The sequence below is a fragment of the Nannospalax galili genome, unplaced genomic scaffold (assembly GCF_000622305.1).
Source record: "Nannospalax galili isolate Female #2095 unplaced genomic scaffold, S.galili_v1.0 scaffold1534, whole genome shotgun sequence".
Classification (NCBI taxonomy): Eukaryota; Metazoa; Chordata; class Mammalia; order Rodentia; family Spalacidae; genus Nannospalax; species Nannospalax galili.
The window spans coordinates 631,252-646,336 of record NW_008333781.1 but is presented as its reverse complement, the minus strand read 5'-3'; the positions used below and the strand labels follow the sequence as shown (position 1 = coordinate 646,336).

The 15,085-nt window shown below is 39.1% G+C and overlaps 1 protein-coding gene across 3 annotated transcripts in view; it reads left to right on the top strand.

Moving 5' to 3' along the window:
• Shroom4 (shroom family member 4) overlaps window positions 1-15,085 on the top strand; it is a 314,107-nt gene that overhangs the window by 28,233 nt on the left and 270,789 nt on the right. The window lies entirely within an intron of this gene.

Here is a 15,085-nt window from a genome sequence, read left to right as displayed (position 1 = left end):
TTTTCGTAAATGGCATATATAGCTAGCTCTCCCAATATGTGACTTTGACATCCACAGATTCAACCAAGCAAACCTTGAAAATATTCATAACAAAACTTAATTTGTACTGGAAATGTATTGGCTTTATTTCTTGCTGTTATTCCCTAAAAATTACAATTTAACACCCATAGCATAGCATTTATATTACATATTTTAAGTAATCTAGAGATGGTTTGTAGTATGAAAGAGGAAGTACATAGATTATATACAAATACTGTGGTTTTCTATAACATACTTGCCTACGTGCAGATTTTGTTACATATTGGAGGGGTGAGGGGTGTGTCATAGAACCAAGCCCCTGTTGATACCAAGGCATAACTCTAGGTGGATCTTGCTTTCTTATTCAGTCACCCTGCATTTTTTGATTGGGGAAGTTAAATCATTTCTATTCAGAGTAATGACTAGTAGGAAATGACTTGCTATTGAGATTTTTATACAGTGCATTCACTTCATCTTATAATTTGTTCATACTTGATTTTTTTTTCTATTGCTCACTTCCATTGTACTTTGTTTATTTATTTATTTTTTGTTTTAATGGGCTTTCATTTTTCCTTTTGTGTATATTCTCTAGGTATGTTCTTTGGTTACCATAGGTTTACATAAAATATCTTGCAGTTATAACATATTTAAGATAATAACTTAATATGAAACACAAAAACTACAGTTTTACTTAATGCTATTGATGTCATAATTTGAATATTTTAAAATATTTTTCTCTTAACTTCTATACTAGAATTCAAAGTGATTTACCTAATACTATCATATTGACACATTCTTTTTTGGCCTGTAAAATTTCTTCTATGAAATCTACTGATAATCTAATGGAAGTTGCCATATATAATACATATTGTTTTTCTTTTATTGCTTTCAAATATCTCTATTTTTCTTGGACAGTGTAATCCATCGTTACCCTCAAATGATGGAACTTTGTATACAGGCAATTTGTGGAGAAATTCGGAGGTCCGGTTGGTTTTGCCAAAGTGGAATTAGGGTGGCGTGGAGAGCACGCAGACCTGAGCCCCACTGCACTGAACAGCAATGAGAGCCTTGAAAGCCCTCCAGTTTTCAGGATATGTGTACATGGTCCCATCTGCCATGGTGATTCCGCAGAGAAGGGGGTTAGGGCCGTTGGTGCTGAGTTTTTCAAATTTTTCTCCCACTTTTGATGTGACCATTTTCACATTCATCTATGCTCCAGGAATGGCTCAATTATTTTCTTGATTTCTTTTGCAGTTGATTTGTTCTCTCTCTCTCTCTCTCTCTCTCTCTCTCTCTCTCTCTCTCTCTCCCCCATGTGTGTTTGTGTGTGTATTGCACATGCCTGCCACACATGCAGAAGTCAGAGGACAACTTCTGGAGTTGGTCCTTTCCTTCAATCATGTAAATTCCTTGGATCAAACTTAGGTCATCAGGCTTGGCATCAAGTGCCTTTACTTGCTGAATGATCTTGACAGCCACCCTTCTTTTCTCCCTGTAGCCCCAACTGGCCTGGAACTCACCATGTAGACCAGGCTGGCCTCTATCTCACAGAATTGTGTACCTCTCTCTGTCTCCTTTGTGCTGGGATTTAAAGGTGTATGCCACCATACTCAGTCCACCAGCCCCCTTTCTTTGTTTCTTATTAATGAAATATTATTTATTTTTATTTTTATATTTTTATTGAATATTTGTGTATTTCATACAGAACATCCCAATCAATCTGAACCATCTTTATACCCCCTTCCCCACTGGCACCTTCCCATAGCCCCCCACTGGAATTCATACATTCTCTCATTTGTCTTAAAGTCTATTATGTCAAGCTAGTATCTCCAGATGTCATAAGTTCAAGTTCATCCAATGAGGTCTACTCAGTCTATCTAGAGTCTCTTGCCTTAGGAAGATCAGTTCTTCCTTACTGAGCAGTAATCACTTGCCAATATTTCTTCAGCTAAGATTGGGGTCTGCTCTCTATTTTCCCAGTTCTAGGTTTTTGTCTGATTTTGCATGGGTCCTGTGCATGCTGACACCATTGCTGTAGGTTCATATAAACATAGTCCCAAGAGTTTGTAGGAGTCTGTTTTCATATGGTCATGCACCTACTCCCTGGGTCTTACAACCTTTCCACCCACTCTTACATAAAGGTCCCTGAGACCTGGGTGGGTGTAGTTTAATATAGGAGTCCTGTCCGAGGACCAGTATTCTGCAGACTCTTAGTCTCTACACTTTGGCCATTTGTGACCTTTTGTGTTCCTGGCCTGCTGTTGCATGAGGGAGTGTCATTAACGAGAACTGAGATATCCATTATTGTCTTCTTTACCCCTTGTTCTATGTTCTGTGAGTCTTAGTTATAGAGGTTGCATTGTAGATGTGCCACTTAGACTTGGGCAATTCACAGACAATGTCTGTGTGTGACCAGTTGTGGTACTCTGTAAAAGTTTCCGACTGGTGCAAAAGAAGATTCTTTGATGAGTGGTGACTGAGTCTGTAAATATAAGGATACATATTTTGCACATAGTGAGAAATTACATTAGTCTACGGATGTGACAGTTTGGGGGTTTTCTCTAAGATCTATGACCTTTCCAGTCATATGTATTTGGCTATGTTTACAGTACCACACATGAGTTTCCTTCCATTGAGTGGGGCTTTTAGACAATTAGGTAGCTGTTGACTGCCCCCAAGATAAAAGTGCCACTACTGCACCAATATTTCATGCTCTGCTGGTCACTGATGTGGTTATTTTGTCTTGAAGTTCCTGCTGGACCATTGATTGATGTTCTACCTTATGACGTTGCATAATGCTTTACAAAGCTATTATAGCTAACCTTCAGGGGAAGTGGCTTCCAGGTTAGTTCCAGCTCCACTGATACAAATCCTATGTTTGAAGTATGTTCTGTCTTCAACAGTAGGATCTTACCTTCAAGTTCTGGGAAGCCATCAAGGGCTGTGGCAATAGCTTGTGTAGTTTTGGGAGTGTCTTGGACCACCCTGGCCCAACAACTCAACAGAAGGTTTATTCTGTCTGGCACTGTTTCTTGTTATGCAGCCTTTATCTATACACATTAACTCATTTAGAGATACTGTAATTGTAATTTTTCATTAGGTTGTTGGACTAATATGATTCCCTTTGGTTTTTTACACTAGCTAGGCATTATTTATCTCTCCCCTCTCTCCCTGTCTAACCCTTCCACTATGATTTCCCCAACTTAAAGTGCCCCATTTTCCCCATTTCTCCCTTAATATTACCAGTCTCCTATGGTCCCACCTCTATTGAGCTCTTTCTCTTTATAACCCTCCCTCCCATCTCCCACTTAAATAACCCCTTTTTATCCATTTCTCCCTTAGCAGCACCTGTCTTCTACTGTTCTTCTCTCTCAGGTTCTTTCTTTCCCTTTACCTCCCTGGTTAGTTTTCATTATCCTGGTTCCTGAAGTTAAGTTACATCAGGATGCATACTCACATATAAGGATTTGGTGCTAGGATCCACAGATCCACATGTGAGGGAGAACATACATCGTTTTTTGTTTTTTGTTTTTTGTTTTTTTTTAATTGGTATTACTTCACTTAGTATAACAGTTTCTAGTTCCATCCATTTACCTGCAAATTTCATGATTTCATCTTTCCTTACCACTGAGTAGAACTCCACTGTGTACCACATTTTGTACACATTGTACCACATTTTCATTATTTACTCATCAGTTGAGGGATATTTAGGTTGCTTCCATCTCTTAGCTATTGTGAAAAGAGCAGCAACAAATATGGATGTACAAGTATCTCTGCAATAAGATGAGTTCTTTGGGTATATGCCAAAGAGTGGTATAAGTGGGTCATATGGTAGGTTCATTTGTAGTTTTTAAGAGTTCTCCACACTGCTTTTCATACAGGTTGCAAAAGTTTGCAATCTCACCAACAGTGAATGAGCGCTCTCCTTTCTCCACATCCTATCCAGCATTTGATATCATTTATTCTCTTGATCTTGAGCCAGCTGACTGGGGGTAAGATGAAATCTTAAAGTGGTTTTAATTTGCATTTCCCTAATAAGCTAACGATGTTGAACACTTTTAAAAATGTTTCTTAGCCATCTTTATTTCTTCCTTTGAGAAGTCCATTTAGATCATTAGCCCATCTTTTAATTGGGTTGCTTGCTTTCTTGATTCTTTGTTTTTTTATTTTTATATTTATTGAGATTTTAAAATTTCATACATTTCCCACTCAAATCCAGACCCCCTCCCCCATCCATTCCTCCCCCTATCCCCCCATCAAACCCTATGCACTCTGCCATACATGTCATTCACGTGTTTGTACCCCAAAGTCCTTCAGTGTAAATGCATCTACTAAAGTTTTTTCAGCCCATCCAGTGGTCGTATGTAAGTCATACTCTCCCTCACCCAGCAGCAATCAGTCTCAAATAGTTCTCTATCTAGTGCTGGGCCACCACCTATTTCGCACCTCCCCTTTGGGCCCTGGTTTAATTGAGCTGACATAGGTCCCATGTTTGATGCCACCACTGCCACAGGCTCACATGAGCGAGACTCCAGTGGCCTGGAAGCCTCCACCTCCTTATGTTCATGAACTAGCCCTGGCTCTTACAATCTTTCTGCCTCCTCTTCTGCAATGGTCCCTGAGCCATGCGTGGGTGAGGTTCCATATAGGAGTTCCATCCTACACTCTAAAGTCTCTTATTCTCCAAAACATGGTCAGTTGTGGCTTTCTCTGTGTATTGCACTTTGATGTACATGGAAGCCTCACTGGGTGCATTAGCTCTCTCTCTACCCCTTATTCTGCTATGTTCCATGAGCCTTGGTTGTACCGATTCAACTGCAGTTGTGTCACCCAGTACTGGGCATCTCCTAGGTATATGTTCTCTGTGCCTGATCAGATGTGCAACTCTTCAGTATCCTCCATCTGTTGCAAAAAGAAGCTTCTTTGATGAGTGCTGTACAGCATGTTTGTCACTTTTAGGGAGGTATCTTCTATCTGGCACTGCATTCCCTACCAAGCAGCTCCTAGGTATACATATGCATTAATGTTCAGACAGACACTCTATGTGCATTTCTCATAGGATTTCTAGGGCATCACTTTTCCCTCTATAAGTTTCCCAGTCCCCCAAGATTCACTCATCTCTACTCTTTTTTTCTCTCATCCGGCTTCCCCCCTCCCTCCCTTCCTAGTCACAGTGCCCCCATTATCCCCTCCCTCCCCCCAATACCTCCTGACTCCTGCTATCTTTCCTGACTTCCCTAGCTTCCCCACACCATGGTCCCTTACATGTCCCTCCGTCCTCTCCTCACTGCCTGTTACTCCCACTTTTTCCACTTCCTTCAGGTGACATCTGTTCCCTACTATCCCCATTTCAGGTTGTTTTTTTGTCCTTTACCTCCATGTATCCTTTGCCTTTACCTGGCTCCTTGTTTTCCATCAGAATTTGTATACACACATATAAAGGATTGATGCTACAATCCACAAATGTGGGAAAACATATGTCACTTGATTTTCTGTGTTTGTGTTACTTCACTTAGTATAACACTCTCTGGCTCCATCCATTTACCTGAAAATTTCATTTCATTTTTTTCTTACATTCGAGTAGAACTCCATTGAGTAGATCTACTGCATTTTCATTAACCATTCGTCAGTTGAGGAACATTTAGGTTGTTTTCCATTTCTTATGTATTGTAAAGAGAGCAACAAGAAACATGGATGTACAGGTATCTCTACAGTAGGATGAGTCCTTTGGGTATATGCCAGGGGGTGATATCAGTGGATCATAGGGAAGGTTCATTTTTAGTTTTTTTGAGTGTTCTCCACACTGCTTTTCATAGTGGTTCCAGCATTTGGAATCTTTTGTTCTGTTGATCTTAGCCAGTCTGACTCGGGTAAGATGAAATCATAAAGTGGATTTTATTTGCATTTCTCTAATTACTAAGGACATTGAGCACTTTTTAAGGTGCTTCTTAAGCATTTTTATTTCTTCACTTGAGAACTCTGTTTTGGTCTATCGCCCATCTTTTTATTGGGTTGTTTATCTTCTTATTTTATATTTTGAGTTCTTTGAATAATCTGGATATTAATCCTCTGTCAGATACATAGGTGATGAAGATTTTCTCCCAGTCATTGGGTTTCCTCTTCGCTTCCTTAGTTGTTTCTTTTACTGTACAGAAACTTTGTAATTTAATGAGGTCCTGCTTACTAGATTGTTGACCTTAGTGCCTGAGCAGCTGGTGTCTGATTTAGAAAGTGCTTTCCTATGCCTATATGTTGGACGGTGCTGCCTATGTTGTCTTCTAACAGTTTCTGAGTTTCAAGTATTATATTGAGGTCTTTGATCCATTTGGAGTTGACTTTTGTACAGGTTGAAAAATAAGGTTCAAGTTTCATTTTTCTGCAGGTGGAGATCCAGTTTTGCCAGCACCACTTGTTGAAGATGCTATCTTTCCTCCATTGTGTATTCTTAGCACTTATGTCAAATATCAGGTGGCTGAAATTACATGAACTCATGTTTAGGTCTTCTATTGTGCTCCATTTACCTATGTGTCTATATTTGTGCCAGTATCATGCTGTTTTATGACTATATCTCTATAATATAATCTGAGATGTGATATGGTGATTCCTCCCAGCATTGTTCTTTTTGCCCAAGATTGTTTTGGCTATCTGGATTCTTCTGTGATTCCATATGAATTTTAGGATTATTTTGTCAAGCTCTGTGAACAATGTCATGGGTATTTTGATTGGGGTTGCATTGAATCTATAAATTGCTTTTGGTAAAATGTCATTTTTACAATATTGATTCTACCAATCCATGAGCATGGTAGGTCTTTCCATCTCCTAGTGTCTTCCTCTATCTCCTTCATTAGAGTTTTGAAATTTTCATTGTAGAGATCTTTAATGTCTTTGGTAGGTTTATTCCTAAATATTTTATTTTTTAAAAGGCTATTGAGAATAGGAGAGTTTCTGCAAGTGCTTTTTCTGATTGCTTGTTATTGATATATAGAAAGGCTACTGAGTTTTTTAAGTTGATTTTGTATCCTGCCACTTTACTGAAAGCATCAATCAATTCTAACAGTTTTCTAGTGGCATTTTTGGGATCTTGTTCTTTTCAATTCTGTGTCCTGAGGTTCTACAGGTAGTTCTCAATGTTCTGCACTTCTGTAGGGCTCGTGAGTTTTGTTATGGATATATTTTCCTGGTTATTCATATTGTTTGTATTTTTGTATTGCTGTCTGGGCACATGGATGTTCTTTGTTGGTTATGTGTTCAACAGGAACTTCTGCTCTGCTTCTGTTTAATTTAATTTTGGTTCTATTAATATTGTTTATGTAGTTTACTTAATTGTTGTTTGGGTATGGAAGACAAACTGGTGGGTATTTTAGGTTCTTACTGGGTAGTAGACTGGTCAGAGTCCTGACTGAGCAGGTCTTTCTGCCTGATCTGGAACCTGGAAATTTGGCATTGAGGGGTCTGCCTAGATGAGGATTTAGGGAATCTATGGTAGGGTGGTTAGTTAATCTTGTTTGGAAAGCTATTCCTGGGACTTGAGGTGAAGGAATTGGAGCCTGCCTGTGAGAGAGGCCAGCAGGGTACAGGGTGTGGGTGGATATGAGAAATTGAGTAGGGAGGCAGTAGCTTGATCTAACTTACCAGAGTCCTGGCTGAGCAGGTCTGTCTTTCTGATCTGGAGACTGGGAATTTGGTGGTGAGGGTACTGCCTGGGTGAGGATTTAGGGATCTATAGTAGGGTGATTGGCTAATCTAATTGAGCAGCTAATCCTGGGACTTGAGGTGAAGGAATTGGAGCCTGGCTATGAGAGAGGCCAGCAGGGACAGGGATGAGAGAAATGGGCTGTCTTAGTTTATTTCTTCATTGCTGTGACAAAATACTCTGACTAATACCAACTTGGGGAGGAAAGGGTTTATTCAGCTTACATCTCCCAGGTCGCAGTTCATCAGGGAGCCCAAGGTAGGAACTCAGGGCAGAAATCTGGAAGCACGAGCTGGAGCACAGGCCATGGAGGACCGCTACTTACTGGTTTACTCTCCTGGCCCCAGCTCAACCTGCTTTCTTATTCAACACAGACCCACCTGCCCAGGGGTGGCACCACCCACAATGTGCTGGGCCCTTCCACATCACATAACGGTCAAGAAGATGCCTCACAGACATGGCCACAGGCCAGTCCAATGAAGGCAATTCCACAATTGAGGCTCCCTCAACCCAGGTGTGTCAAGTTGACACTAAAGCTATCCAGCACATGAGCAAGTCTTTGTTTTTTTTGAGTTCTTTATATATTCTGGATGTTAAACCTCTGTCAGATGTGTCACTGGTGAAGATTTTCTTCCACTCTGTGGGTTTTATTCTCACTTTCTTGGTTGTTTCTTTTGCTCTACAGAAGCTTTGTAGTTTAATGATGTCCCACTTGTTGGTTCTTGACCTTAATTCCTGAATGATTGATGCCCAATTTAGAAAGTCCTTTCCTATACCTATATCTTGTAGGTTTTCTTCTAACACTTCTTCTAACACTTCTAACACTTCTAACACTTCTAACACTTCTTCTAACACTTTCAGAGTTTCACGTTTCACATTGAGGTCTTTGATCCAGTTGGAGTTGACTTTTGTACAAGGTAAAAGATAAGGATCTAGTTTCGTTCTTCTACAGGTAGAGATCAGGTTTTCCTTAATGAACATTGATGCAAAAATTCTCAACAAAATATTTGTATGACACACATCAAAAGGATTATCCACCATGATCAAGTCGACTTTATTCCAGAGATGCAGGGATGGTTCAATATACATAAGTCAATTAATGTCATAAGTCATATAAATGGACTCAAAGACAAAAAACACATAGTCATCTCAATAGATGCAGAGAAGGCCTTTGACAAAATTCAACATGCACATATGTTAAAAGTCCTACAAGTAATTAGACTGGAGGGAACATATATCAACATAATTAAAACTATATACAACAAACCCATAGCCAACATCATTCTAAATGGAGAAAAACTGGAAGCATTCCCATTAAAATCAGGAACTAGACAAGGGTGTCCAGTTCCCTGCTCCTTTTTAATATAGTGCTTGAAACTCTTTCTAGAGCAGTAAGACAAGGGAAGGAAATTAAAGGAGTACTAATTGGAAAGGAAGAGGTCAAGTTATCCCTTTTTTCAGATGATATGTTGTACCTAAGAGATGACAAAAATTCCACCAGAAAACTCCTAGAAATTATTAACACTTTCAGTAAAGTTGCAGATTATAAAATTAATCTACAAAAATCAGTAGCCTTTCTATATACTAATAACAAACAATTGGAGAAAGAGTACATGGAAACTCTCCCATTCACAACAGCCTCAAAAAAAAACAGGCTCAGAAGAAACCTGACCAAAGACATTAAAGATCTCTACAACATGAATTTTAAAATTTTAAAGAGAATGAGGAAGATACCAGGAGTTGGAAGGACCTCCCAATGTCATGCATTGGAACAATTAATATTGTGAAAAAAAATGACCATCACACCAAAAGCCATTTATAGCATCAATGCAATGCTAATATCGAAATCCTCATGACATTCTTCACAGAATTTGGAAAAAAATCCTAAAATTCATATGGAAGCACAAAAGACCCGTGATAGCCAAAGCAGCAACACTGAGCACAAAGAGCAATGTTGGAGGGGGGTTACTATACTAGATTTCAATCTGTATTTCAGAGGTAGAGTTATAAAAACAGCATGAGACTGGCACAAAAATAGACCTGTAGAACAATGGAACATAAATGGAGTCACAAACATGAGTACATACAATTTCATGGCTCATAGAGTCTGATTTGTGTCCCTCAAATATCCTTCAGTGTGGGTCCATCTACTGGGCCCACCAAGAGTCCCATCTTTGTAAGACATTGCTTTTTCCCCTCCCAGCAGCCAAAAGTTCCTTAGGTTGGGTTTGAATTTCATACTCACTTCCTCATGTCTATGCTGGGATTTTGTCTGGTGTGAGCTTGCATAAGCCTGCTGTCACAATTGCTGTGAGCTTATATATGTAACTGACCAGCTGTCTGGAAGACTCGATTTCCTTGTGGTCATCCACCCTCTCCAGTTCTTAGTAGTCTTACTGCCTCCTCTTCTGCAATGATCCCTGAGCCTTGGAGGTAGAAGTTTGAAATAGATGTTCTATTCAGGGATAAGCAATCTGTGGTCTCTTGTTCTTTGCACATTGGCCAATTGTGGGTTTCTATGTTAATTACCATCTGCTACATAAGGAAACTTATCTAGTGAGAGTTGAGAGATGTGTTCATCCTAAATGTAGAGGTTGCATTGAAGATGTGTCACTTAGGGTTAAGCAGCTCACGGACACGTCTGTGTTTGACAAGTTCTGAAACTCTGTAATAGTCTCCATCTGTTGCAAAAAAGAAACTTCTTGGATGAGGAATCAAAGGTACACTTGTCTGTAATATGAGGATGCATATTTAGAATAAATTGAGAAATTACACTGGTCTAGGAATGTGTCAAAAGTAGCTTTTTCTCTAGGATCTATATAACCTCTCCATCCATGTATATTTGGCTATGTTTACAGTACCACACACAAATTCTCTTCCACTGAGCTAATCTTGATTCCAAGTAGGTAGCTGTTTAATACCCCCCAAGATAAAAACACCACTACTGCATAAATGGTAATAGTTTGTCAGGCCAGTCATTGTTGCTTATTAGACTTACAGCTGGGTAGGACCATTGGTTGGTTTTCTCCTTTGGCACCTTGTATAGTATCCTCTGACACTGTGAGAGTTAGTTTTCAGGGAGGAGGCTTCCTGGTAATTTCCAGCTTGATTGTTCCAAGTCCTGTGTCTGAAGTACGTCCTGTCTTCAGCAGTAGGGTCTTACCTTTGAGTTCTGGGAGGCAATCAAGGGCTGTGTTAATAGTTTGTGTTATTTTGGGAGTCTCTTGGACTCAAGTCTCCTGACCAACTTGAAGGAAGGTTTCTCCTGCCTGATACTGTGGTTTTTGTTATATTCAGATATATACTCAAATTGTATCTTTATGGTATGTATATTTTAGTAGGATTTTGAACATTTACCTCTTGTTTTTCTTACCGTCTAAGCATTATTTATCTCTCCTCCTACTCCCCCTGTATAACCCTTGCTATTCCCTGCCCAATTAAAGTACCCCCTTTCCCCTATTTCCCCCTTAATAACACCTGTCTCCTACTATCCGCTTCTTTAGCTAGGGCTCCTTCTTCACTGTTATCTCCATGGTTCATTTTCATTTTTCTGGCTCCTGAGGTTGCATCAGGATATACACTATCATCTAGGGATTTGAAGCCAAGATACACAAATGACAGAGAACATATGTTGTTGCTTGTTTTTTCTGAGTCTGTGTTACTCCTCTTATAACAGTTTCTATTTCTATTTATTTACCTGCAAATTTCATGATTACACTGAAACTGTTAGAAAAATACATACGCAGTTCCCTACAAGATATAGGTTCAGGAAAGGACTTTCTAAATCAGATATTAGTCCTTAAGCTCAACAATTGACAATTTGGACCTTATTAAAGCAAAGGAAACAGCCATTCGAGTGAAAAGGAAGCCCACAGAATGGGAGAAACTCCCCAGTAGCTATTCATCTGACAGAGGATTAATACCTAGACTATAAAAAGAACTCAAAAAACAAAAAAGCAAGAAAACAAATGATCCGATCAAAAGATGGGCTATGGATCTGAACAGAGAGCTCAAAAGACAAAAAAATGGCTATGAAACACCTTAAAAGTGTTCAATATCTTTAGTAATTAGGGAAATGCAAATCAAAACTGCTTTAAGATTTCATCTAACCCCAGACAGAAAGGCTAAGATTAAGAGAACTAATGACACCAAATGCTGATGAGGATTCAGGGAAGGGGAACCCTCATTCACTGCTGGTGGGATTGCAACTAGTAAAATAATTGCGGAAATCAGTATGCAGAACTCTTAAAAAACTAAAATTAAATCTACCGTATGATATGGTTATACCAGTCCTTGGCATATACCCAATGGACTCATCCTATTACAGAGTTACTTCACAGCCATGTTTGTTGCTGCTCTTTTCAGAACAGCTAAGAAATGGGAACAACATAAATGTCCCTCAACTGATGAGTGGGGTAATAAAACTGTGGTACAGTTACACAATGGAATTGTACTCATCAGTAAAGAAAAAATGAAATCATGAAATTTTCAGGTAAATTGGTTGAGCTGAATACTATTTCACTCATTGTATATATGTATATATGTTTATGTAACTGTTTCACATTTTTAAAATCTATTTATTTGTTGATGGATACTTGTTGTAACCATATAACTTCTCTTAAACCTGAATCTCCTTAGCAGTAGTATGGTGATCATGATAGTACAAATTTATAAAGTCATTGTGAGGATTAAATGAAATAGTGTGTACCCTGCTTATAGAAAAGGATCTTGCAGAATATATATCCCCTAAGTCTTCAATTTTTGTGCCTTCCTATTTCAAAACGTCAATAGTATGTGACTTTCAATTTTTTTTCCTGCCACCAAATAACTCATTGTAGTTTGCAAAAATAAAAAAATAGTTTTGTAGAGTCAAGTTGTTCCATACCTTGGATGTGATATATTCTATAAGCTTACTAATTGAATAAAATTAGACTTTATTGAAATTATTATTTCTTTCATTCCTAGGATATAGCATTCAGAATTGAACATGGTATTCAAAATGAGGGTAAACCATGAAGGACTTGATGACAGGGTGAGATAAGAGAGAATACATCCCCACCCTTTTGTTTTACCATTTCTGATTTGACTAGAGCAATAACTGTTTTGATTCAAATAGCAAATTGGGCTGATTTCCTCAGGAAACAGTCTACAATGGCTTTCAGATATCTTTCATGTTTAGAACTGATAGCTTAGTGTCCATATTTCTAGAGGCAGATTTCTCCTCCATCCAACCATAAAAGAACAACAAAAATGACCTTGTATTTGTGCCTGCTGAGGTGCTAAGAATGTATCTAGCGTATCTAAGAGACCCCTTGGTTCCTTGAGTACACAATCCTAAGTATCTAGGGTTATAGAAAAGCCTCCAAAAAGAATCCAACTACCCCTCACCTCTTGCATTCCTATCTCTGTTGCTCTTAGTAAGAACATTTACTAGAAATATGTGAATATTTAGAGTTACCTGCCAATCCTCCTTAATCATTCCCAACCTGCAGTGGGATCCATCTCCATTTCTATGACTTGTGTTCTCTTAGACTGGTGTTGCTACAGTAGTTTATCCAGAACTGAGTAATTTCAAGAGGAAAGTTACTTTCTCACAGTAATGAAGTCTCGGTGTTCTAAGGTACAGGGGCCATACCTAGTGAGGGCCTTCTTGTTGCATTAGAACGTTATGGAGGGGCGCATCACATGGTATGCACACTGTTTGTGTGCGTGTATGCGTGTGTGCATGTTTGTGGCAAATACCTGAAAATAACAACTTAAGAACAAAGATTGTTGCTTTCCAGAGTTCTTGGTGTGTTGTTAGGCAGTGTGTCACAGTAGGAAAAAGAACTATTTATCTTGTGGCAGCTAAGGAGGAGAAAAGAAAAGGGGGGAGAGAAAGGGGAGAAGGGAGACATGCTAGGAACAGCCAGCAGAAACATGCAGTCACTTATCTATTTTCTCTAGCTAGGCCCTATCTTTAAATCTTCCAGAACCTGCCAAAATAGCATCAACAGTTAGGAGTGAATCTTTCAACAGTAAACTTGTGGGGAACATTTCAGATTTAAACCATAACACATGGCAAAAAAGAGGAAGCTCAGGTCTCTTCATAAAGCCCCTAATCTCACCATGGGAGATCCAGGGTCATGACTTCTTCCAACATAATTACCTCACAAAAGGTTCACCTTCAAATACTATCAGCATATTAATTTGAGAACTGTTTCCAAAATACAAAATTTAGGGGAAAACATTCAAACCATAGCAAATATAGTTAAATATTGGATGCCATTTGTGGTAGAAGAAATAATTTACTCAACTAATCTCAGATTAACTCTGGTAGATAGGGGTGGGGTGGCGATAAGGGAAAGAGTTTTGTGTCCATGCACAAGTTTTATTTGAGAATTTAGTATGGGAAGACAAGAGGAATCATAGTACCATTACTATTAAGTTGCCTCCAGTGCTTTTGTATACACATGCACACACATGCACACACACACACATACACACACACACACACACACACACACACACACACACTGTAACCCTTTGTATGTCTCCTAATTGATTTTTTTCCCAAACTACATTTTAATTTGGTAAATATTGTTGGCCATCTGAAACAGGTTATTTCTCTACTTTTGGTTGGGCAGAGTAGCTATTTGAGATGATTGTTCAACCCTTCTCCGATGTAGAATTGGAAGTGCAAAGGAGCAGGAAGGAAGAACCAAAGAGAGCAACATCCGGGAGTGGAGTGTTGGAGACACACTGTGGGAGACCCCCCTCCTTCTTCCTGTGTATTCTTGACTCCCTGAGTACAACACAGAAATATTTGTGCCTACTTCCTGTTCAGGGGTAGTCTAGATAGCTGGGGATGCAAAGTTTCCATTAATGTTTTCTGGACTGGAGTACTTAAAGAGAGAATCTTAGAAGCCCAATTAATTTCCCTTAGTTTGCTCTCCACAAACTGTCCACTTTATATTTAGGTCAGTGAAAGCAATATCTACCATACTATTTTGATTATTTGTATTAGTGAGTTTTTGAGCTCTTGCAAAGCTAGATCCTAGGTTTCCAAAATATAAGCACTTCAAATAGTTAAAAACCATCAACTTTCACCTGATTCTGTATTACACCATAAAACCAACAACTATTTTTTCTTCATTACCAATAAAATCCGTTGCTTTGAAATGCTAAGAACATGGATTCTGACGTCCTTTCGGCCTGAATTCAACTATAGTCTGCTTTGTGCCTTCTGTAAAAATAGGGGCGGGCCAAGCATGGTGGTGTATGCCTTTAATTCCAGTGCTTGGAAGGCAGAGGCCTTTCTGTGAGTTCAAGGCCAGCCTGGTCTACACAGTGAGTTCCAAGACAGCTGGGGCTACAGGGAGACCTTGTTTCAAA